Below are 23,430 nucleotides of genomic sequence, written 5' to 3'. Positions count from 1 at the left end.
TCTTGATTTTTCACTCATGTCTATAGTGGATATTTCCTGTTAGATCTGTGTGGCATCAGTTTTCTCAGCCTGTTTTGAGGAAGGATGGAATGTACCACTCGTTATACTGTGGTGGCTACTGTTCTGATAGGGGTGCTCCCCACTCCTCCCAGGTATTTCCAGGCACTGGGGTGGGGCACTGCCTTATCTTTCTTTCTGTCGCCCTCCCACTCGTTTTTCTTCACTGGAGATAGACACCACTATCACTGTTGTCTGGCTGAAGGGGTAGAGAAGAAGTGGTGAGCAGGAATCAAACCATCTAGACATTCCTGCTATGGTACCTGAATTAGTCAATTCATTGGTTACCATTGAACTTCCTCCTGCTGCTAGCATCCACCCGTTTGGGGCAAGGAACCCTCCTGATGTCTCAGCTACATTTTGCAGCAATAAGCCACAGTTTTAGTTTTAGCTATGGTCCATCTCCTTCACCTGGTCCTGTGTCACACAGGCATTTGTCACAATTTCTGGGAATTTTCCAGTTGTTTACCATGCAGTGGTGATTTCCTTCATTTATCTTTTCCATTACTTATAGAAATTTGGAGGGGCCAGCCCCATGGCCGAGTGGTTAGTTCACACGCTCCACTTCGGCGGCCCAGGGTTTTGCCGGTTCAGATCCTGGGCACGGACATGGCACCGCTCATCAGGCCATGCTGAGGTGGCATCCCACATGCCACAACTAGAAGGACCTACAACTAAAATATACAACTATGTACTGGGGGGCTTCAGGGAGAAGAGGAGGAAAAAGAAAAAAAGACTGGCAATAGATGTTAGCTCAGGTACCAATCTTTATAAACAAAAAAGAAAAAGAAATTTGGAGCTGGAAGAGGAGAGCATATCATTTTTGGCTCAATCCATTATCTTCAAATTCACCCTTTCGCCATGCTTGAGTTATGTACGAAGAGAGAAAAAAGACAAAGAAGTGGTTGTGGGGGCCAAAATATCACCTTATTCTGATAAAAAGCCACTGGAGAATGTAGCTTAGCATGATAGCCAAATGAGCTTACTGATCCTGAACCACAGAATTACATAAACTGAGCCAGCCAGGCCCAGCAGCACTGACTCTGGTGAGCAGGTCTGATCACGTGATCCTGTCCTGCAAGAAGGAGAACTTGCGCTTTTTCGGGCTGACCGGCTCCCAAAGAGGAAGTTAGAATGAACCCAAGCCACTCAGGCTCAGTTTAGTATTCCAGAATTTACCAATCAGATTAAATCACCCTCTCTAAGAACACAGGAGATACACTACGTCACATTCCTTTACAAGGAAGGTACATTCATTTCCTGTTGCCACTGTAACAAATTACCACAAATACAATTGCTTAAAACAACACAAATCTATTCTCTAATAGTTCTGGAGGTCAGAAGTCCAAACTCCATCTCACTAAGCTCAAGTCAAGGTGTTGGCAGGGCTGGTCGCTTCTGGAGGCTCTGAGGGAGAACGTGTTTCCTGCTTTTCTCGGCTTCTAGCAGCCACCTGGATTTCTTGACTTGTGGCTCCTTCCTCCACAGCCAAAGCTCATCACTCCGGGTCTGCTCCTGTCATCACAGCACCTTCTCTGCCTGTGACTTCTCCTGAGTCCCTCTTTTAAGGACCCTTGTGATCACATCAGGCCAAACAGATAACCCAGGGTAACTTCCTCACCTCAGGATCCTTAATTTAATCCCATCTGCAAAGTCCTTTTTGCAATATAAGGCAACATATTCACGGGTTCTGGGGTTTAGAACATGGATATGTTTGGGGAACCATTATTCAGCCTATGACAGAAGGTAACATCATGAGTTGGTTAAGTGGGGCTGGCCCGGTGGTGCAGTGGTTAAGTGCGCACGTTCTGCTTCAGCGGCCCGGGGTTCGCCAGTTCAGATCCCGGGTGTGGATATGGCACCGCTTGGCAAGCCATGCTGTGGATAGGCATCCCACGTATAAAGTACAGGAAGATGGGCACAGATGTTAGCTCAGGGCCAGTCTTCCTCAGCAAAAAGAGGAGGATTGACAGTGGATGTTAGCTCAGGGCTAATCTTCCTCAAAAAAAAAAAAAAAGAGTTGGTTAAGAATTATTCCTCACTAATATTCTCTTGATTCTTGTTCTCTTAAACTATTGGTTAAGCCACTAAGCCTATGTCAACCAGCAGTGTGTGTGACATCCTCAGGAGAGGATCTCGGCAGGTAGCAGAACAGTCCTGCCACAGCTTCACGAGGCTACCCTTCCCTTACGTCAACCATCCCAGGAACACTGGTGGACAAGAGGGATCTTGCTCACAAAAGTTTCCAAAATAGTTTCCTATGATGCATTAATTAAATAGTTCAATGCCATTCTGTAACCAAGGCTGAAATTTCATTCATTTTTTATCATTCATTTTTATTAAGCCTATCCACATTGTTGACATAGTGTATCAACAATGAGATTAAACGACAAAAGTACACTATTCCAATAATAATATACACAACGAAACTTCCATAACAAAATGACAATAATATTGAGAAAAAAAAAACAAATTTTAACAGGAATCTCTTCCCTTTATTAAACGTCTAGGGAGAAATTAATGTCTAAGAAGTGAAATCAAAATCATGAGACATTAAAGTTCAAAGAAAGTAAAATTCAAAATAAAATTATCTTGTTTTTGTGGGTTAAAATTCAAAGAAATTAAAGTCCAAAATCCATCTCCCCCAACTTCTTACCCTGCTCTGTCTCAGCTGGCGGGGATTTCAATGGCTGGGGAGAGTCAGGATCTTTTAGCAACTGCAGCTGAAGCTTATTTCACTGGAATAGGGGCAGCTCCTATGGGGCCTTCAAATTAGAAAACAACAATAATTCTGGCAAGTCTGTGATGTACCTTTTTTTTCTAAAAAGTCTATAGATTTAGTAGAACATGCAAAATGATCATAGCACTAGCTCTACACCCACCATATTCAGAAAACAAGCCAATTCCTAGCAGGCACCTCAAGCAAAATATACACTCAGAATCAGTACTTTGGGTTGCCAATGGTACTTTGGGCTGCCAATGGTACTTTGGGTTGCCAGTGGTATTTTGGGTTGCCAGAGACTGTTACAGAGAATGCAGCCTCACCAAGACGCCAGCTGATTGATACCAAGAGCCCAGAATCGGGGGCCTGTGATTTAAAACCCAGTAAGGAGAAATCACCTAGCTACAGGTTCGCTTCCGCACTATGGCACCTTGCATTTACCATATCCGAGAAGCTGTACCTCTGGGTACTGTCTCCTCTCTCAGGCAAAGCATTTGAGGGGGTGTTGCTTTCTTGCAAAGTTTAGAAACATGCAATGGCAACACCCTCAGTCATAAGAGCTTATCTGAGAAGCTGTTCTTCCCCACCCATGTATTCAAAACCTTTTAATCCCCATGTCCCTTTGAACTGTGGATTCTGTCTAGTAACAGAGCTCCCACAATAACTAGGAAGCATTTTTATTCCTGTGCTGCAGTGGCTTTTTCCACTGCCTCTTTCTGTGGAATTCCTTAGACCTAAAAATACCATCACCTGGGAAGGATTTCGCCATCATATCAAAATAACCAGTTTCTAGCAGCCTTGAGGATAAGCAGAAGGAGTGATTCTTGAGCCACATGAATTCAAACTTAGTCCATCTACCCTGCCCTCTTTTGCCCTTGAAGATAGTTCAAAACAACATGAAAGAGGAATTAAAATTAGGGCTGTTTGTTTACATTACCTACCTAGCACTAGCACATTGAAAACCAAACTCTCATTAATGCTCTGTGGTCCAGAGAGAACCCAGCTGCCCCACGGTTTAAAAACAGCAAATGTTTTTCCACTCCTTTAATATCTAAAAGGACAGTATATGAAAAGACTGTTTCTTTCTCCCTGTAATTGAATCCTTGCCTCAGCTGTAACTGCTTATTAAGGCCTCTTCAGCCTGCTGGCCTCTGCTAAGGCCCTCTCATGGCCCCTGTGCCCTTGCCAAGGCCCTCTTACAGCCTCTGAGTGGCTTTTCCAAGGTCTTTTTTCCCAGGCCACAGCTGTTAAGAGCCAACTGCACCACCATAAAAACCTACCTGGCCCAATATAAGCCTATGCAAACTGCCAAGATCGGAATGTCCTGCACACACGCTAAGGAACAAGACCCCAAGGTCAAGGCCAATCCTTCGCCACTCCAGAGCCTCAATCACTCCACACATACTGCTCTGCTTCTCCCTAATTGTGCTCCTTGTTTCTCACATGCCAGTTTTCTGGCCAATGCATCCAATGTTGGAAGCTTGAAGGAGTACCCAAGAAAATAGCACACCTCCCCCTTTTCTGAGTTCAAAACAAACTAAGAAATAAGATAAAGGAATGGGAGAGGAAGGCCAAATTATCACTTAGTTCTTGATAAAGTGGCGCAGCAGGATGCAGTTTAATATAAGGTCAGAAGAGATTCCCAAAACAAAGCTGCAGAATAGCGTCCAGCAGTTCTGGTCCAAAGGAGACTTGCCTCGCTGGGGGTGGCAGTTAGCCTGCCCTACAGCAGACCTCGTGCTGGCTGGATTCCCAGGAGGAAAGAGGACAGGAACGAGCTGAGCATGCCCACTTTATTTTCTCGAAATTTGCCAATTAAACCATGCCCTCTTTCAGTTCAGAGCAGAGTTTCAAAAGGGCAGAGAAAAGCCAGATACCACAGTAATGCAACTCACTTCACCTAGAAGGACAGTTTTTGTTCGAAATTTTTTTTTAACTAGTAAAATATATGTATGTATTGCTTGGGTAATTAAATAACTTGATTTTTTAAAAATCAAGATGGCAGAAGCTGGGGCCGGCCCGGTGGCCGAGTGGTTAGGTTCGCGTGCTCCGCTTCAGATCCTGGGCGAAGTACATGGCACCACTCATCAGGCCACGCTGAGGTGGCATCCCACATGCCACAACTAGAAGGACCTACAACTAAAATATACAACTATGTACTGGGGGCGTGGGGGGAGGGAGGTGGTTGGGGAGAAAAAGCAGAAAAAAAAAGAAGATTGGCAACAGTTGTTAGCTCAGGTGCCAACCTTTAAAAAAAAAAAAAAGATGGCAGAAGCTGCCAGCTGGTAGGACAGTGGTGCTACAGTTACAGCCTGGAAGTCTAAAGATAAGATTTCTTGGGCATTTTCAATTAGCATTAGGGAGTGTTTTCCCAATCTCAAGTCATTTTTCATATGTCTTTATGAAAACACTTAAGTTCATACATTTGTAGCTATGCACTTAAAAACACGATTCACAATTTGGAGCAAGAATTAAATAAAAGCTTTTCTCAGTCACAGAGACCAAGGTTTTCAGCCTTCTCAGGTTCCCTCCATTCCCCTTCTGGTCTCTCTTTTCATCAATGCCCCACCCATGAGAGTCACTCCCGCTTCCAGACTTGAAGGAAATGGCCACACCACGAGGTGTGAAATCAATTTCCTGAGTGGTCACCAAGTGGCCAGATGACACTACCTGGGAGTTCAGGGCACTGAGCTCCATGTAGGGTGAACCTTGGCCAAGGGTTATGGAGACACGAGGGAGCAGGCAGATAAAGGCCCTCTTCTTTCTCTTTGTTGGACCACTCTGAGGTGTATCTTCTTCCTGCAACTTTTCTGGAGGATTCCTGAGTCCTGAGCAAACACGCCTGCTGAAAGACCTGTTATTGGAAAGACTGCTCTGCATCTTTCCTTCCCTTTTTCCTCACTCTCACCACCTGAAACTATCTGGGCTGTTCGGGGTCATCCTGCCCTTGCCTTAAGGCCAACCTCGGCACAATGCATCCAATCTCCCACAAATCCAACGTTTACTGAATGTTTCTTAGGGAGGCAAAGAGAATATTACGTTACACATTATATAAGAAAGGTTCCTTTCAAATATCCTTTGAGTTTCTCTTTCCTCAAAAGTTCTACAGCTCAGAGCTCACCCTTCTACTTCTCGTCAATCTCCTCATAGAATTTTCTTCCAAGCACAGCCCTCATTCTGTGGTGGGTAGAGCAATTTGGTCTTCTCTCAGCATTTTAATTCTCTTCACTGCCAATCACCCCACTTAATTCCACAAAGGCCCTCTAGTGAGCTGAGTACACAAAGCACTCATTCTTCCTTGTAGACAAGAAGGGAGGTATTGCCAGGACATCATTTTAATACATTTTCCTCTGTCACATAGGCATAAAACAAAATTTCAAGCAGGCAAGACGTGGAAAGGAGAGAAAGCTATGTTAGGGTGAAGTGCGTATGGGGTGTAGGTAGGCACGAATTTGATGTGATATCTGGAGGAGGAAAAGCCAAGCAGGAACACGGATCATGACACAAAACCAAGTTCAGAATGAGGCCAAATCACCTGTGTAAGAGCGGACCAGGATCTGGGAAAGAATTTTCAGGAACACTGGGCACGGGCAACAAGAGTGTAGTTTAATATTCAATAAATACCCCTAAGCTTACTACCAGGATCAGAAGTGATCCCAGTGGCAATGAGATTGACTCTGAAAATGGATGAATAGATCATCTGCCTAGAGTCGAGGGTTGAAGAACCAGGAAACCAAGCACTTCCCTATTCTTACTATTTCCCCTCACACTGAAGAATAATACATTCTCCTTATGTATTAGTTTTCTATTGCTGCTGAACAATTTACCAAGAACTTAGTGGCTTAAAGCAACACAAACTTAATAGCTTGCAGTACTGTGGGCTACAAGTGTGACGTGGGTCTCACTGAGCTGAAATCAAGGTGTCAGCAGAGCCGCACTTCTTTCTGGACACTCTAGGGGAGAAGGCTTTTTCCAGCTTCTAGAGGCTGTCGCATTCTGTGGCTCGTGGCTCCTTCCTCCATCTTCAAAGCCAGCAAGGGCAGGTTGAGTCCTCTCATCACATCACTCTGATCTCTTCTGCCCTCCTCTTCCTCTTCCCAGGACCTTTGCGATTACATTGGGTCCACCTGGATAATCCCAAATAATCTTCCTATTTGAAGGTCAGGAAATTAGCAAACTTAATTCCATCTGCAACCTTTGCTCCCCTTTGCCATGTAACATGATATACTCACAGATTCTGGGGAATAGGGTGTGTCCATCTTTGGGGAGCCATTAGTCTGTCTACCACATGGCAATGAGTACCATGGAGACAAACAAAGCAGGGATGGGGGAGAGGGAGTGACCATTCTTCCATGGTCATGGCTCCCTCTGAGCACAGCTGGAAAGAGTCTGTTTTGCTTTTAAGAATTTGTCTGCTTAGATTGGGCCCACCTGGGTAATCGAATCTATCATTCCTATCTCAAGGTTCTTAACATTAATTACATATGTAAAGATCCTTTTGCCACTTAAGGTAACATATTCATAGGTTCCAGGGATTAGGATGTAGACATCTTTGGGGAGCCATTATTCTGCATACCACATCTTATCTGTGATGGAATTTTCTAGGCATCCAGGGTTGTCATTGACACTCAAATTTCCAACTGGTTCTTGCAGAGAATTCAGCTGGGAGATATAATTATTTCAATTAGACAGAAAGCACAAGATTTCTATTAGCTCCCTAGATTGGAAAAAATACATGCATCTTTACTCTTGACTTGGAAATGAAGCAGCAGTATGATGCTGCCACCACCATCAATACACAGCTGAGTTACAACAGCCCATTAATCCCCTGGGGCTGCATCTTTGTAATCAACACACATCCTCTCTCCAAGACCCTGGCAACCCCTGATCTGGTCTCCATCCCTTTACTTTTGCCTTTCTGAGAATGCCATGTAAATGGGATCATGTGGTCCGTGGTCTTTCAGGTCTGGCTTGTTTCACTTAGCAAAATACATTTGAGATTCACCCATACTGTTGTATCAATAGTCCTTCCCTTTTTGCTGCTGAGTAGTGTTCCATGGTATGGATGTACCACGGTTTGTTTATCCATTCAATTGTTGATGGACATTTGGGTTTCCAGTTTTTGGTGATTATGAACAAAGCTGCACCAAACATTCACGTGCAGTTTTTTTGTGTGAACTTAAGTCTTCACTTCTCTTGGGTAAATACCTAGGATTACTGGGTCATAGAGTAAGTATATGTTTATTTTTATAAGAAACTGCCAAACTGTTCTCTAAAGTGGCTATACCATTTTGCATCCTACCAGCAATGTATGAGAGTTCCAGTTGCTCAACATCTTTGTCAGCATTTAGTATTGTCAGTTTTTTGTTTTGTTTTAGTTTGGTTTGGTTTGGTATGGGTTGGGTTTTTAGCCATTCTAATAGGTTTGTGGTATTATCTTATTGTGGCTTTAATTAGCAATTCCCTAATTACTAATGACATTGAGCATATTTTCATGTGTTTATTTGCCACCCATATATCTCCTTTCATGAAGTATCCCATTTTTCATTTAAAAATTTTGATTTTAAAATTTAATTTAAAAATTTTAATTTAAAAATTTTGCCCATTCTTAATTGGACTGTCTGTTTTCTGATGGGTAAGTTTTGAAAGTTCATACATATTCTGCACATAAGTCCTTTGTCAGATGTGATTTGAAAATGTTTCTCCTCGTCTATGGTTTGTCTTTTCCTTCTGTTCACAGTGTCTTTCACACAGCAAAAGTTTTTAATTTTGATGAAGTCCAATTTATAAACTTTTTCTCTCATGGATCATGCTTTCAGGGTCATACCTAAGAAATCTTTCCCTCAACCAAGGCCACAAAGATTTTCTCTAATGTTTCTTTCTAGAAGCTTTATAGTTTTACATTTTACACTTAGGTCTATGATCCATTTTCAGGTGATTTTTGCACAAGGTGAAAGGTATAGGTTGAGATTCTTTTTGTTTTTTCTTTCTTTCATTCTTGTTTCTTTTTCTTTTTTTATTATACACCCCCTTGTGTCATGCTTGTTCAAATATGCATGTTAAAATTGTTATATCTTCTAGTATCTCCTTCTTTATTATCCTTATTTTATCTAACTTTAATATTGTTCAACAGCTTTCTTTTGATTTATTTACTTGGCACATTTTTTTTGGCTCTCTTTCTTTTCTTTTTTAATTTTTCTTTTGATCAAAGTAATACATTTTCCTACTTTGGAGTCTCAGTATTAAAGAGCTTAGAACTGGAATCAGCATTCCTTTGCTCTTTCCATCCCATATTATTCCAGCTCCTCCAAGGAGCAGCCAATAAGATGGAATTCGACATGTAAGAAATGTATTAGAGGAAATGTCTGCAGAGGAAGTGAGGAGGAGCCAAGAGAGGTTGGGAAAGCCACCAGACCAGCCTGCAGGTCTGACCCTTCGTGAAAGAGAGAGGGAAGGAAGGAAAGCTGAGTGAAAACGTCCTGGACAGCAGTGTAGTTCTACAGAAAGTTCAGCAAGGCTGCTGAGGAGCCCTGAAACCAAAATCACCTGCAATCTGTCACTGAGTTTGTGTTAAGGCCGCGCTTCCCAAGGCTGCTCCCAGCCAACGACTGAGTGTAACAGTGTTCCTGAGGTAAGACGATACCCAGGAGCCTTGAGACTCCTCTGGCAGGTCTTCCCACATGACTCAGTCCATCTTCGCTTTCCCTGTCTTAGACCTCTTACTTCTTGCACTCTCCTTCTGTGCATCATTTCAGACCCATAGTCAGATGGTCCAGGAGCTGCTTTCATCTATGGAGAGGGCTCCGTTCTAGACAGTCAATAGGAAATAGCTTGAAGCACAGGAGACAAGAGACGAGGGGAAGCCACTTAGTCTTGACCCTCATCTAGGCCAAAGGAGTTGTGAGACTCTTGAAATCCAGCATTGTTTACCAGAACAGGAAGTTCCAATGACATAAGGGAATTCTGCCTGGAGGACAATCTCGGCATACTTCCCATTTAGTGGCAGGAGGCAACTGGTAGTGGATTCCAAGGTTCAGAGTTTCACTCCTGTCTGTCTCCAGACAGAGAAGTGACTCATAAGAGCTCTACTGATCCTTCAAAGTTCCACACCACAAAGTAGAGCGAAAGTAATTTTGGTCTACAAAAGTAGATTTTCGCAGATGGTTACCAGAGCCATAAAGAAATCTCAGGAGCACATCCACAGAATGTCGAATTCTGTGAACCATGCGTCCAGGCACTGGTTACACCAGACTATATCATCATAATTCCCCAAGCAGAGTAACACCAGTCTATACATCCTATTTCCCAATCATGTTCCTCTATGCCCCCGTACCTTCGGAGATCCTGTCCATGATCCACATGGACGCCCTCCTTCTACTTTTCTGTTTGTTGCTTTTTGACCAGGCAAATTCCTATTTATCCTCCAATACTTAAAATCGCATTTCCTCAACAAAGCCTTCCCAGAGTTTTCTTTTCCCATGTGTACTTTCACAGAAGTTTGTTCAAACGTATTTTATTGTTCATAACTCATTGTACTGTGATTTCACACACACACACACACACACACACACACACACACACACGTCTCTGAGTTCCTTGAGGGCTTGAGAGCAGGAATAATGGGGTTTTTTACATACAGTAGAAGCTCATACTTTTTTTTTCAGATTTTTAAAATTTTTTTCCTTTTTCCTCCCAAAGCCCCCCAGTACATAGTTGTGTATTCTTCGTTGTGGGTCCTTTTAGTTGTGGCATGTGGGACGCTGCCTCAGCGTGGTTTGATGAGCAGTGCCATGTCCGCGCCCAGGATTCGAACCAACGAAACACTGGGCAGCCTGCAGCGGAGCGCGCGAACTTAACCACTCGGCCACGGGGCCAGCCCTTCAATACATTTTTATTGGAAGGAAGGGAGGAAGGAAAAAAGAATCTGACTGATACAGAACACCTTGCCAAATAGATATTTGCCTGAACTTTGTGCACACATGTGTCCTCAAAGCTACATTAGGTAATTCTCCCTCACACCAGGTATGAGAGCCATGGTTCAGACAGTTATTTTTGCTATCTTAACGACTTGGCCAGATGAACACAGAATAGATTATTCCAAGCACTAATGCAGTTACGTTACACCAACATGGCCTAGTTCTCATTTGATTAATGAAGATATATTGTGGTTAGGAATGAGGCACCGGCCCTAGGAAGCAGGTCTAACACACCAGTGCTCAAGAAAACATACCTATTATTCCAAGTATGGGCCACATGACATTAGGTTATTAAGTAATGTTACAACATGCCCTTGGCTTTGAATTGTTCTCAGTGTTCCCAAAGTAAAGAATAGTGTGTAGTCCAATGTTCACTTCACACATAACGGAATAACTAAGGAAAACAAATGCAGTGCTCCAGTTGCTAAAACTGAATGGAAGAATGTATTTATATGAATATATTATGCAAATTGAGAGAGGGCAAAGAGTGATGGGAATGGACACTGAGAAATATCAGTGAACAGGTAGGGAAAGGATAAATTTTGAAAAGTTGCACAGGTATGTATAAATCAGCTTCCTCCAATTAGGTATAATATGGCCTTGCACTCCTATTAATAATAGCTGACATTCTGTAGCACTTCCACGAGCCACCATTTTCACACATTATCATAATACATTTATTAGGCACTTTCAGATACATTATATCAGTTGATCATGACAACAACCTTGTGAGGAAGTTGTCTCCCTCATAAGCTTAGAGAGTTTAGGCTAGGCATCCTACAGAAAAATAATGACCCGACCTACAAGGGTGTCATGGCCTAGCTGATGGAGACGTTGGAGATGCCCCCCTGAGGACGATCCCCTTAGATTTCAACTAATCAGATCCACCTTCCTCCCACCTTCCCTCAGCTATGGGTATCTTCCCATCTGAAAAGCAACTGGCCTCTCCAGAGCCTGAACCCAGGGGCCTCAATGACAGGCTGAAATGCAATGACAGGCTGAAATGCAGGGTTTTCTTGCACTTTACGAAATCACCTCCCAAACAGGAGCTGAAAAACAGATAAATGAGGGCTCTTCCCTAGGAGCTCTTTAACGGCACCAAAGCGATGACCTTTCTAAATGAGACTCGTCACTAAAGAAACAAATTAGTAAACATCCCTTGGCTCTTACCTACCTACACCTCCCTCAAAGGAAGCTGGGTTCCTCCCCCACCCCCAGGCAAATGATGTAGGAAGTAGGAAACCAACACACACACAAGTTTAGCAAATATAAAAGTTTGGAGCAGGGCCTTCTTACCCACCTTGCCAGAAGGTGGCCTTTGACAAACACCTCAATCTATACGGAGCTAAAAGGCAAAAAGAGGTTAAGAGGGAGGCTTATATTAAAACTCCTTCCTTGGGTCTTCTGAGCTTCTCTTACCATAAAATGGCCTTCATCCCTTAAGAAGTGGTTTCCTAACCTTAAACTGTCCGGTGGTATTTGTATCCTGCCACAAAGAGTGTCTGCTAACCATAACTAAGTAGCATCCATTGTTTGTCTACTCCCCAAAGCAACTTCAGAAAGTGATACAGTTCTTTTCATCCTCCCCGAGGACAGACCGGGATGCAGAGAAGTACAGAGATTTCCTGCAGTCATTCCAAAGTTTAGCTTTGTTTTTAATGAAACTGTTATTAAAGATTTGGGGGTATCATTTTTCCATAAATGGCAAGATATTGCTAGCCAAAAATATTTAATCACTATATGGTCTTCCAATCTGGCAGAAAGTGAAAGAGAATGACTTAGGATCAAGTGTCAAACTGAGCCAGTTGGCCTTGTTCTCATTGAGATTATTTACAAGAATAACAGGACAGCCTCTAAAGCCAGGCCGAGAGTCAGCAAGACCTCAATTTGAGCCCTTGTTCAGCTGCTTTATATGACCTGGAGCAAGGGTTCCAAGGCTCAGTTTCCTCATCAATGCAGCTACTTCTCAGAATTTTCATCAGGATTAAAAGAAATCACGTAGATAAGTGGCTCTGCACACACTGAGGGCTCCATAAATGTTGGCTATTGTAATTATTTATTTAACTGCAGAAAGAGAACATCTGCTTATCAGACTACTGGGGTTTCTTCCTGTGTGCAGACGGTAGCAAAACGCAACCCAGGCACTTCAGGGAGGAATAAATCAAAAGCTAGTATTTGGAATCATTTTTTTTTATATTTCTTCCCACTATAAACCGGGAACAATTATACGTGACTATTAAAATTGAGTTGGTAGATAAAGTATGGAATTTTGCAACAGATACTCCAGGTTACAACCTAATATTCAGTGGCTTGCATTCTAGTGTATTTTTTCCAACTGAGGGGAAAGAATGGGGAGTCAAAACAAATGAGCAATAATTTTCAAGTTCTACTGGGCACAACCACCCTTCCATGTGTGGCAGGAGAAAGGCTGAAGGCCACTGCCTTAAGTGACCTTGAAATTTGTAGTTCCACCAAGGCTTCTAATGACCTGCTCGAGCCAGGATTGGCAGGAACTTTAGAAGAGCCAGCCCATATTTAAGAAGACAGATTGGGATACTAAGTTAACACTTCTAGCTCAGAGGAAAGCTATGCTACATTATAGCTGTATTATCATATTTTTATAACCCATGTAAACAATAATTAAATGACTTCTAATCTAAAAGGTGTGAAATTACCTGCCCAACCGAAACCAGCAAACAGCCATTGATGATTAAGTATCTAGGTACTAAAGTTTTTTCCTTTTTGCAATTACTGATTATAGCTTTTAGCTGTTTAACGCACCCATGGTTAACTGCGCTGCTTAGGCAATATGCTGACTCCCACTAGGCTCCTACAGATAACATCTCCCTGGAGCCTGGGTCACCATGGTAATGGGTGTGTGAGCTGTTTTTCAGGAATTAGAACTCCTTGTCCACTTTAGGCCAGTTGAGACCACCAACTCATCAACCAGGCCCACGCAGATGTCCAATAGGTGACCTTTTGACGTCAAGAGGCTAAAAACTCCACCCTCAGATCATGCTAACGCCACCATTTTGTGAACATGGGTCCTATGAAGAGGCATGGAGTTTGACTACGCTTGCGCAGATCATCAATTACCTCACCCTTCCAATCACCTCTAATCACCTCTCTCCACATTTCAGACTACCTTGCCCCCTGAGTCCCTATTTTTGGGGAAGCGAATTTGAGGCTCACGCTCTCGCTTCCTCACGTGGCTTGTGAGTAAACCCTCTCTCTGCTGCAATCTCCTCATCTCTGTGTTTGGCTTTCTGGGCGGCAGGCAAAAACTAACCTGGTTCGGTAATGCAACCTCAAGATGAAAAGTTCTCTATGAAGAGACAGCTATTACTCAGCGTGATTCCATGTAGCTTAGAGTAAGTTAATAAAAGAGATTTTCCCCCTTTTTGAAACGTTTAGCCTATGAAATTATCTTTACCCTGCAAGTTACTCCAAGATATATTTTTAAAATATTATTTACAGTTGCTATCCAGTAAAGGATACATTTCAAATGTATCTTGATTAGATAATCACAAGTAACAAAAGCTCCTTTTCTTGAAAATGTCTGCAGGAGTTCAGAAAACATAATAACTTCACTTTACTGTAACACTGATACTCTTTTCCTGTTCCAGCTTTTGCCTGCTTCTTTTTAAGACACAAAGAGTACCCATCTTCTCAATCTCCTAGCTTTCAGGCCACTTGACAATAGCAGAATGCAAATGACTCAGTAACTACATATTTAAATAGCCACTGTATAATAGGAATTTAGCAGAGGTGTCCTGGGAAAAAAACCCACAAAATCAATGACCCCCTGTGCAAGACGTGTATTGTCCTCATTCAGTCTTCCCCCGGTATCTGTCCCCACCTGCCAAGCCAACTTTATCTCTTTGTACGCCCCGGAACAGCCCCCTTCTCGAATCTGTCTCTTGCATAGCTACCAATCAGAATCAGTCGCTTGCTCAGAAATCTCAAGGACTTCTATATCAGTTAAGATTTGCATTTGGCAGCTAGTAACAGAGCCCAGAAATAATAGGGGCTTCAATAAGAAAAAAGGTGATTTTTCTTTTCTTTAAAGGAATTCTGGAGATAAGCAATGCAGAGCTGGTGTGGCATCGCCTATAGTTCCTGTATCTTTCCGCTCCACAATGCACCTTCTATCCCCAGGAACAAAGGACACTGCCTCCTCAGGTTGCATCCATCTTATCCACCTTCTAGAGAGCCAGAAGGGGACAGACAGGCAGATGTCTAACTTCTTTTCAAATGCCTTCAGAGACCAACACAGTCCAGAATACTCCATGAGCACTCTTTAAATAACTGCCAGATCCATGAATGAATGATTTCTGCAGCAGTGCTGAAGAAGGACAATTTATCACTTACAAAACGGTAGTAAATTTTAACAGTATACCCAGGGCACCATATCAGAAACTACAGGCTATCATTTGAAACTCCTAAAAGGATACCCTCCTTCAAAATATCCATATAAGGCCTGCCACAGTGCCTGAAACTCCCAGAGTTAGAGATTTATTCTGTTGAGTTAAGAGACTGTATTTCCAATAAAGGGCACTGTAGTATGCTGGAGAGGGGAGAGTTCAAATATGTATTAGGCAACTTATGACATATACAAAGATTAAGGCATACACAAAACATACTCTACACTATCAAACAGCATAGAAATGTCAAGACCAATAGACATTTCATAGAAGTATAAAAGTCTATAAACATCTTTTGGTAAATTTGTGAGTCAAGTGATTTGTTAATGCCCTGACAAGGCCCGAACAGAATAAACACGTTTCGGAGAGGGAGGAAAAGCTGCCCGGGGCTGCTCAGAGGAGCTGCCCGGTGGCTGTACTGACGGGTTGCCTATGTGCAGCACAAAGGAGTGGAGGCCTTAGAAAAGGGGGTGACAACCCGAGAAGAGGAGAAGAAAGTACAAGCAAAAACCATCTCTTGCCAAGCGCAGACCAAGGACACTGTGGGTGTCACACAGGAAGTGCCGCATCAAGAATCCGGGAACTTGGGGTTCCAGTCCTGCCTCAGTCACCCTCTAGGTGGGTAACTGACAACTCTCTGGGTTTTCTTAAAGGAGAGGTTAACGATTTAAGGTCCCTTAACAGCATTAAAATAATCCTCACTTGATACTAACAGCTCGTGCTTTAGCCAATCCTGAAAAAGTCGTTGAAAGTATGAGAAGGAATATTTATGGGGTAAGAGTGGTTAGACACAGGAAGACAGGAAATGGGAGCCACTGTGTGGAAACAGGGTACCCAAGCAAAGAGGCCTCTCAGCGGCTCTGCTCCAGAGGGCGGAGGTGTTATTTAGAAGCAAGTTTAGGACTTACTCTAGCGAACCTGGGAAAACCTCTTCTTATGTGGAGGATTGCAGCCTATTCCAGAGTAAAAAGATAATAATAAAATAAAGAACACACATACAGCCATTATTTTTCTGCAAGCCTTGTTCTAAGTTCTTCACATATATTAAATTTTTTCCAGAGAAGGGTGTTCTTAAGATTGTGAAAAGAGAGGCAAAGCGAGAAACAGAATTAAGGGACATATAGTGCTTGGCCCAGGGCATGGCACTTAGTGGGCACTCATCATCGTTGTTGTTGACAAACACAGGGCCTCAAGGAGACATTCCCCTTTCTCCTCCTACAGAACCAACCTCTACATTCTCCAGCATCCAGTCTCCCTTTCGCCAAGTCTCACTCCACTCCCGTGTGCCCATGTTCCCACGGCCAAACAAATCCACCAGAAGACATCAGTAGGATCCACAGCTCTTTCCAGGTATATCACCCCAAGCCCGGCCCCGGGCCTGCACATTCAGTTGAGGAGACGCGGGAGATAAGCGCTAACTTCCCTCCAGCTCACTTTCCATCAGCAGTACTCGATTTTGAGTGAAGATTTGTTTCATTTCATTCTACTGGCAGTGGGGAGGGGAGGAGATGGAGGGCAGAAGAGAGACAGGAAACAAAGAAGAGAAGACGCAGGAGTTATTTCAGGTCTGGCTTTTGGCTGGGGCTGATATTCAGAGCTATTATTTTCCAGAAATATGAAAGACTTAACGCTTTTCCTAAAGACTGAGACAGAAACAACTGTGACTGGGGCTGGGAATTCCAGGTCCCTTCGATTGGCTCCAAAAGAACCCGAGTTGACAGCTGAGGACACTCACAAAGAGGGAGCAGTCAATTTGTTAACACCTGTAACAGCTCAGGGGACGGCTTCTAGCGGGTCACAGACCAACTCCAGGTCATTCTGCCAGTTCAGCCAGCAGAGGGCTCTCTTTCACTAATCTTCAATTCAAAAAAAAAAAAACCCAAACAACAAAAATCCCTATGGGTTGTCCCTTTTTATTATCTCTCTTTTAAAATCTCTTTCTAAAACCAAATAAAAAATGAATCATTTGGCCAAAGTATTTCTGAACATTGACTCCTGTTGCTCAGTAAAAATGAAAGACTAAAATGCTGAGCTATTGGGTGAAAATGATTCAGTATTCACCCCTGAGCTGTTGACCTGCTTAGAAGATTCACACCAACCGTACTGGCAAAGGACAAAACATGAGCCAGCCTCTAAAACAACACAAGCAATCGGCTCATCATGACAATGAAAAGAGAATGCAAGCTGAACCAGTCCACGGGGAGCAGAAGCGGGGCGACCCGATTGCTCAGCCCACTGACTCAGCAGACGGACCCCAGGCCGCCGGACTTGCTCGGGTCCTCCTTGAAAACCTGAACTATATCAGTTGTGACCAGTATCCACTTTGATGGTCCAAGGACCCCACATTCCCCTCACTCACTGAAGCCAGAGTTTTAAGCAGCAAAGAAATAGAAAAGCGCAAAGCTGAACTTTCCTTCCCACATCCTGTGGGAGTGATCCCAACAGGAGACTAAGTGGTTGGACTAGAATTAGATCGGATGAAGAAATAAGCAAGTTTAATTGATGCTGCTCGAGTCACTCCCTTCAATTATCCAATGGCTTCCCACTGCTCTTGAAGACCCAAATTCCTAACATGGCTTAAAAAGCCCATCGCCATCGGGACTTTCCCACCACCCAGTCATGGCACTCATTGCTGCTGTCCTTGTTCACTACATCCCAACCATAAGCACCTTTTACTTCCTCGAAGTCCATCCCTGACTTGGGGCCTTGGATGCTGCTCTGCTGGGATCACTCTTCTTCCCCTCCTCCTCTCGACTCTGGGTCTCAGTTGAAGGCCATTTCCTTAAGCGGGACTTCCTAGCCTCCACCACGAGGTGAGACCCCCTGTTTCAAACTCATAGCATCCTACAGGGCAGCCACTACAACACGGGGGACTTTCAGCAAACTGCAGAAGGCCCCGCATGGGGGGATGGACTTTTAAAGGCTTGTTTCTTTTCGGTGAACACAGGCTGGCCTGGGGAAAGAGTCTGGATTTCAGCCCCTGCTTGCTCCCTCAGCTGGACACCTTCGTACAGGGCCCAAACTGCTGGAGTATAAAGCAGAAGCTCTGAGGTCCCTTTACAGCACTTCTCCTTCAGAACACTCACCTAAATGCCACTTAATAATTACAGTTGTGATCCTTGTCCGTCTCCTCCAACAGCCTGAGGCTTCCTGGGGGCAGCGCCCCTGTTTGTCATGTTGAAGACACAGAGCCTGGCCCTTAGGAGGGACACCACAAGAGAGCATGCAACAGTGAAGCACTGTTTGGCACCACTAAGCAACCATAAAGTTATATATTCAAATGCTTTTCTCTAGTAGGATAATAAATGTTCACTGTTCAGCCTACACTATTGTGCTATCATCTTCTTTGACTCCTGCGACTATGTGGTCCGTGGCCAAAAATCAGGAATCTAGCTTCCCTGGAAAATAACCTGACCCAAGGTATGGACTGCGTGATCTTGACTAGGAAACAGGAATCACAGAATTGAAAGCCAGGAGGAACCTATAAATCATCTTGTTTAACTGCCCCACTTCACAGGAAATCAGGGATTAGAATAATTTCATCTGTAAAATGAAGACTGGATGCAGTGACCTGCCGTACCCTGGATTCTGAGATTCTAAGATTTGTCCCAGGTCACTCTCATGAAGAATGACAGCTCAAGACTGGCTGCTAGCTTGAAATTTAAAACGATCTCCCCAGCACCATGTCCTAAGTAACTGAACTACGGCAGGGAGTTGATCTGTGGAATTCCTGGCAGAATCCCGGGGTGTGCCAAATGCCAAAGATGAAGGAATGTGAGGTTGGGGATGATGTTACTAGCAGGATCCCATGTGGCAAAAAGATGGAATAGGCTCAATTTTCCACGGTTTGTTAAGATATCCCTGAGTTAATGGGGATGATATTTATACCTCGTTTATGTGCCCTGGAAGCAAAACCATATACCCAAATGCACACACATACTCCTCATAATTCATAAATGGATTTAATGCTATCCGAAACTAAATAGACGGAAAATGGAGGGGAAATGAATTATAGAAATGCCTTGTTCTCTGATAATGTCTAAGAGACTATGTGAGACACGAAGAGAAACTGATTCTGCATTCAAGAATTTTAAGGATAATTATTTTTCAAATTTGAAACATCTTTATGGTTTTTTGTTATTAAAATCCATTATAAAAAATGCAACCATCACCACAATGTACACCTTAAATATCTTACAATTTTATATGTCAATTACACTTCAATAAGGCAAAAAGAAAAAAAAATGCAACCAAGATACAAATGTAAAAAGTGAAAGTCTCTTCATAACCCCACTCTGAGAAATCAGAACTATTAATGTGAGGGGTAACCTTCCAGGCCGGTTCTATTCATGTATATGTGAATTTAAAGAATGTTCTACAAAATGGGATCATACCATAAACATTGCCCCATGCCTGCTTTAAATATTATGGACAGCTTTTCCTAAAATACATATAAAGCTACCTGGGTGCTTTAATGGCTGCAATCTGTGTCATTCTTGGATTCGAGACAAATTTGGCTCAATCAAATAACCAATCTTATTATCCTATATCTAAGGCGTTGTGTGGTTGTTTACTTTTTTGTTTCTTTTTAAAATCTAATATATAACTTTACAATGATTATTCTGGTAAATATATCTTTAGTCATACATCTGATTCTTTCCCCAAAGCAAATGTACAGAAGAGGATTTGTTAAATCAAAGAGTAAACCCACAGTCTATAAAATACAAAATACGTGTGTGTATATGTGTGTGTGTGGAGAGAGAGATTTAACATTTTCCCCCAAGGTTAGCTATAACCTAACACCATTTAGTCCACAATATAGTCCCTCTCCACTGATCTGACATTTAATGTCTATCATATAATAAATTCTGCCTGAAGCTTTTAAAAGAGAATAGAGAGAACTTGAAGGAAAAGCCAGAATAAGGTGATAATTTTGGAGAGACTCAGATTATAGGCTGATATGCAGGCATGAAAAGCAGGAATGGACGAGATGCATCAAGAAAGGTCATAGTACTTTCTTTAAGAGGCTGGTTTAGGGGATTTCTGTGGGCAAAGTAAGGTGATGCCTCTCAGGCAAACATTAGTAGCCTGGATGAGAGAGACCTGACACTGAATTTGAAAGGCGGTCATGGTTTCCACACACGCAAACTCCTTGCTTCTCTGGTCACCAACGAAGCTGGAAAAGAAACTGCTCAGCCTTGGATGGAAAGGAGGGAAGCAAAGGTTAAACTATCAAGAAAGGAGAACGGCCGTCTTCGTATCTGAATGATGCTAACTGTGTCTCTATTCACCTAAACTTATGTATTCTGTATAGCTTATACCCCAATAGTGTCAAACTACAATTGAGCATGTTTTCATATTTTAAGAGCCTTCTGTATTTCCTTTTTCTGAAAACTGTGTTCGTATCCTTGCTTGTTTTTCTATTGGTTTGTCTGCTTTTTCTCACTGATTTGTGGAAATTCTTTATTTATTAGGGAAATTAGCCCTTCCGTATATGGGTTATAAACATTTTTCCTAATTTGCCATTGCTTACATGTGGGGGTGCGTGTTATTGATTTAGTACCACAAACAACTGATACCATGTCCTTTCTAATTAGAGATGGCCCTAAATTCAACAAATGCCTTATTTTTAAAGATTTTTTTAAAAAATGTAAAATATACAATCAAATTTACCAGTCATTTTTTGCAATGTATTAATTCTCTTTATAAATAAAAACATATTTCCGTAACCTGGGTTCAAACTTAACACTAAGTGTTAAAGATTAAACGGTAGGTGTTAGGTGTTGGCAGCATTCTTTTCAAAGGTCCCAGAGGCTGAGTTTGGGCCTGGATTTAAGTTGGGAAATTTGGATGGCAGCTGGAAGTTACCACTCACTCCCCAGTATTATTAGTCACCACTCTCAAAGGTGGGCTTCCAGTGACCACAGGTATTGATCTAGAACAGAAATGTCCAATAGAAATATATTTGTAAATTATATTTGTTACACATTTGTAAATTAAAATTGTCTAGAAACCATCTTTACAAAAGTAAAAAGAAACAGATGAAATTAAATTTAATAATATATTTTATTTAACCCAATATATCAAAACTATAATCATTTCAACATGTAATCAATATAAAAATTATTAATGAGATTTTAGCATTCTTTTTCATACTAATTCTTGGAAACCTGGCATGTACTTCCCACTTACAGCACATCTCAATTTGGACCAGCCACATTCACGTGCTCAACAGCCACATATGTCTTCTGGCTACCATATTGGACAGTACAACTGGAGAAAATGGTAAGGAGCAAGGAAAATTGCCTAATTTAGTAGAAATCCTGAAACTCCAAGGTTGGAAATATAGTATCTCAAGGGTCTGGAACAGACTTTAAAACTCACTAGTCCTAATATTCACTTGATACTTGAATCTTTTGTATAAGGTCCCTATCAAGGGGCCACCCAGACTACTGCTTGACCTACACTGCCAAGGACAATGAGCTCACTGCTTCCTGAGGCTATAGCCAGTCCATTTGGGGGCAGTCTTAACTCAAAAAGTTTCCAGGTTGGTTTATGGTGGTCTGAGCAACTTAGTTAGGTTGGGCTAATCTTAAGGGGTTAGTTGGGTTAGGAAGTATTGGGGAGTTAAGAACTAAAAAACAGACTGGGAGGTTGGGATAGAAACAGACGGAAGGCTGGGATGGACATCTGGGTAAAATAGTCAGGTCAGCGCAATGAGAGAAACAGACCAAAAACACTAGGTATCTACGCTAACTTCACTAATCTGGAGATAAAGTCATTTGGAGAATAATTTGAATCATAAACTTTTAAATTTTTCACAGTAGAGTAAAACCTAATTAATTGGGTTATAATTAATGAAGGATATCATTTGTATCAGACCTGTATGACAAATAACATCATCCTAAATCTTAAAGCACTTTATCAAAAGAATTTATTTTCAGACCCAGAAATCAAAGGCACTTTCAAAGTCTTATTCTCTATCTCGATTTTGTTTTAACATTTTCCTTACTCAAGAACACTGTGGAAATCAGAGACAGAAAACGTTTTTTAAAATTCAGTTTAAAAAAAACCACCAACTGCCTGAATTATGATGAATTCTGACTGGAAGGCGCTTGAAATAATACATTTTTGCTATATTTGCATTTCTTCTGTTTCTTTTTTTTTTTTCTTGGTAGTGAGAAGGTGTTCTTTTCCGGGCCACCTTCACCCTCCCGCCCTCCCCAAGTCTACCTTTCCAGGCTGGGGAAGGTGCATCTTCGCCAGGGCTCCTGCCAGCGCCTCCCTAGTACCTCTGGCCAGCCGCCGGTGCATCGGCGCGCCCTGGACATCCATTAACGTTTATACTACATCTCGGCCCCCGCCGAAGCTTCTCCTGTTTGTTTACCGCGGCCCCACGCTCCCCCACCCGCCTGCACACTGTCAAAGGCACTTAAGGGGAAAATTTTGGAACAGAAGCCCCGCCCACCCACCTCCCTCCCGCCTCTACAAAACCAGCTAAATCACCCCACCACCGGCCACCGAAGTAGGTTTGGCCACACGATCGGGGGTACTGTATTTTTTACAAGAAAACAAGCATCCAAAAAAGAAAAAAATTCAAACTGCTCGCGCAAGCCAATGGGGAAGAAGCGGGAGGTGGGCGGAGGAAGTGCGCGGCGGGCGGGGCGGGCGCGGGGGCTGGTACCGCAGGGGATTCGTAAAAACGCGGCGGGCGCAAGGTTTGGGGCTTTTTTTTTTTTTTCCTCCAAAACTAGCTAAAGCGCGAGACTCCGCCTGTAGCTGCAGCCTCTCGGATCCACCTTAAATCTTCAGTGGACTCGGCGCAGGGGTCAGTGGGCGCAGCCAATGCCAATCAAGTTTACAACCACCAGCACGGGAGGGAAAAAAGAGAGGAAAAAAAATAATCTTCAAGTTCTCTAGTCCGCACACACAGTCACACGGACGCACGCACGCACACACACAAGCACACAAAAGGAAGGAGGGGGTGGGGGGACGGGCGCACGAGAGAGGGGGAAAATGTTTGCAAAATGCTCGTTGGAGACTCAGTGCCCGTGGCCCGAGCGCTCGGGGAAGGCGCGCGGGAAGCACGGCCCGGCCCGAGCGCCATGATGGTGGCCGCGGTTCGGAGCCCATTTTCTGGAGGGGGAGCTGCAATGATGCAATCCCCCGGCCCCGGCCCGGCTGCGCGCCCTGCTCCTGCCTTTCCTTAACGTTCCTTTGGAGGCGCGTCGACGTTTCGCGCCCAGCACGC

General features: G+C 43.0%; 1 long non-coding RNA gene across 2 annotated transcripts; it reads right to left on the bottom strand.

The window, feature by feature from the left end:
* Nucleotides 1–964: 964 nt before the first annotated feature.
* Nucleotides 965–22,660, bottom strand: LOC123287810 (uncharacterized). Of its 2 annotated transcripts, none has more exons than XR_006531136.2 (3): nucleotides 22,413–22,660; nucleotides 2,714–2,822; nucleotides 965–2,052 (listed from the first exon to the last, which is right to left on the bottom strand). It is a non-coding gene; the product is annotated as an uncharacterized lncRNA (long non-coding RNA). The 2 variants fall into 2 exon arrangements; XR_011497170.1 differs by having other exon boundaries at nucleotides 965–2,056; nucleotides 22,413–22,600.
* Between the last annotated feature and the right edge of the window lie 770 nt (nucleotides 22,661–23,430).

The sequence above is a fragment of the Equus asinus genome, chromosome 22 (genome assembly GCF_041296235.1).
Source record: "Equus asinus isolate D_3611 breed Donkey chromosome 22, EquAss-T2T_v2, whole genome shotgun sequence".
Taxonomy (NCBI): Eukaryota; Metazoa; Chordata; class Mammalia; order Perissodactyla; family Equidae; genus Equus; species Equus asinus.
Note: the sequence above shows the minus strand (reverse complement) of the source record. Positions and strands in the feature narration are given on the sequence as shown.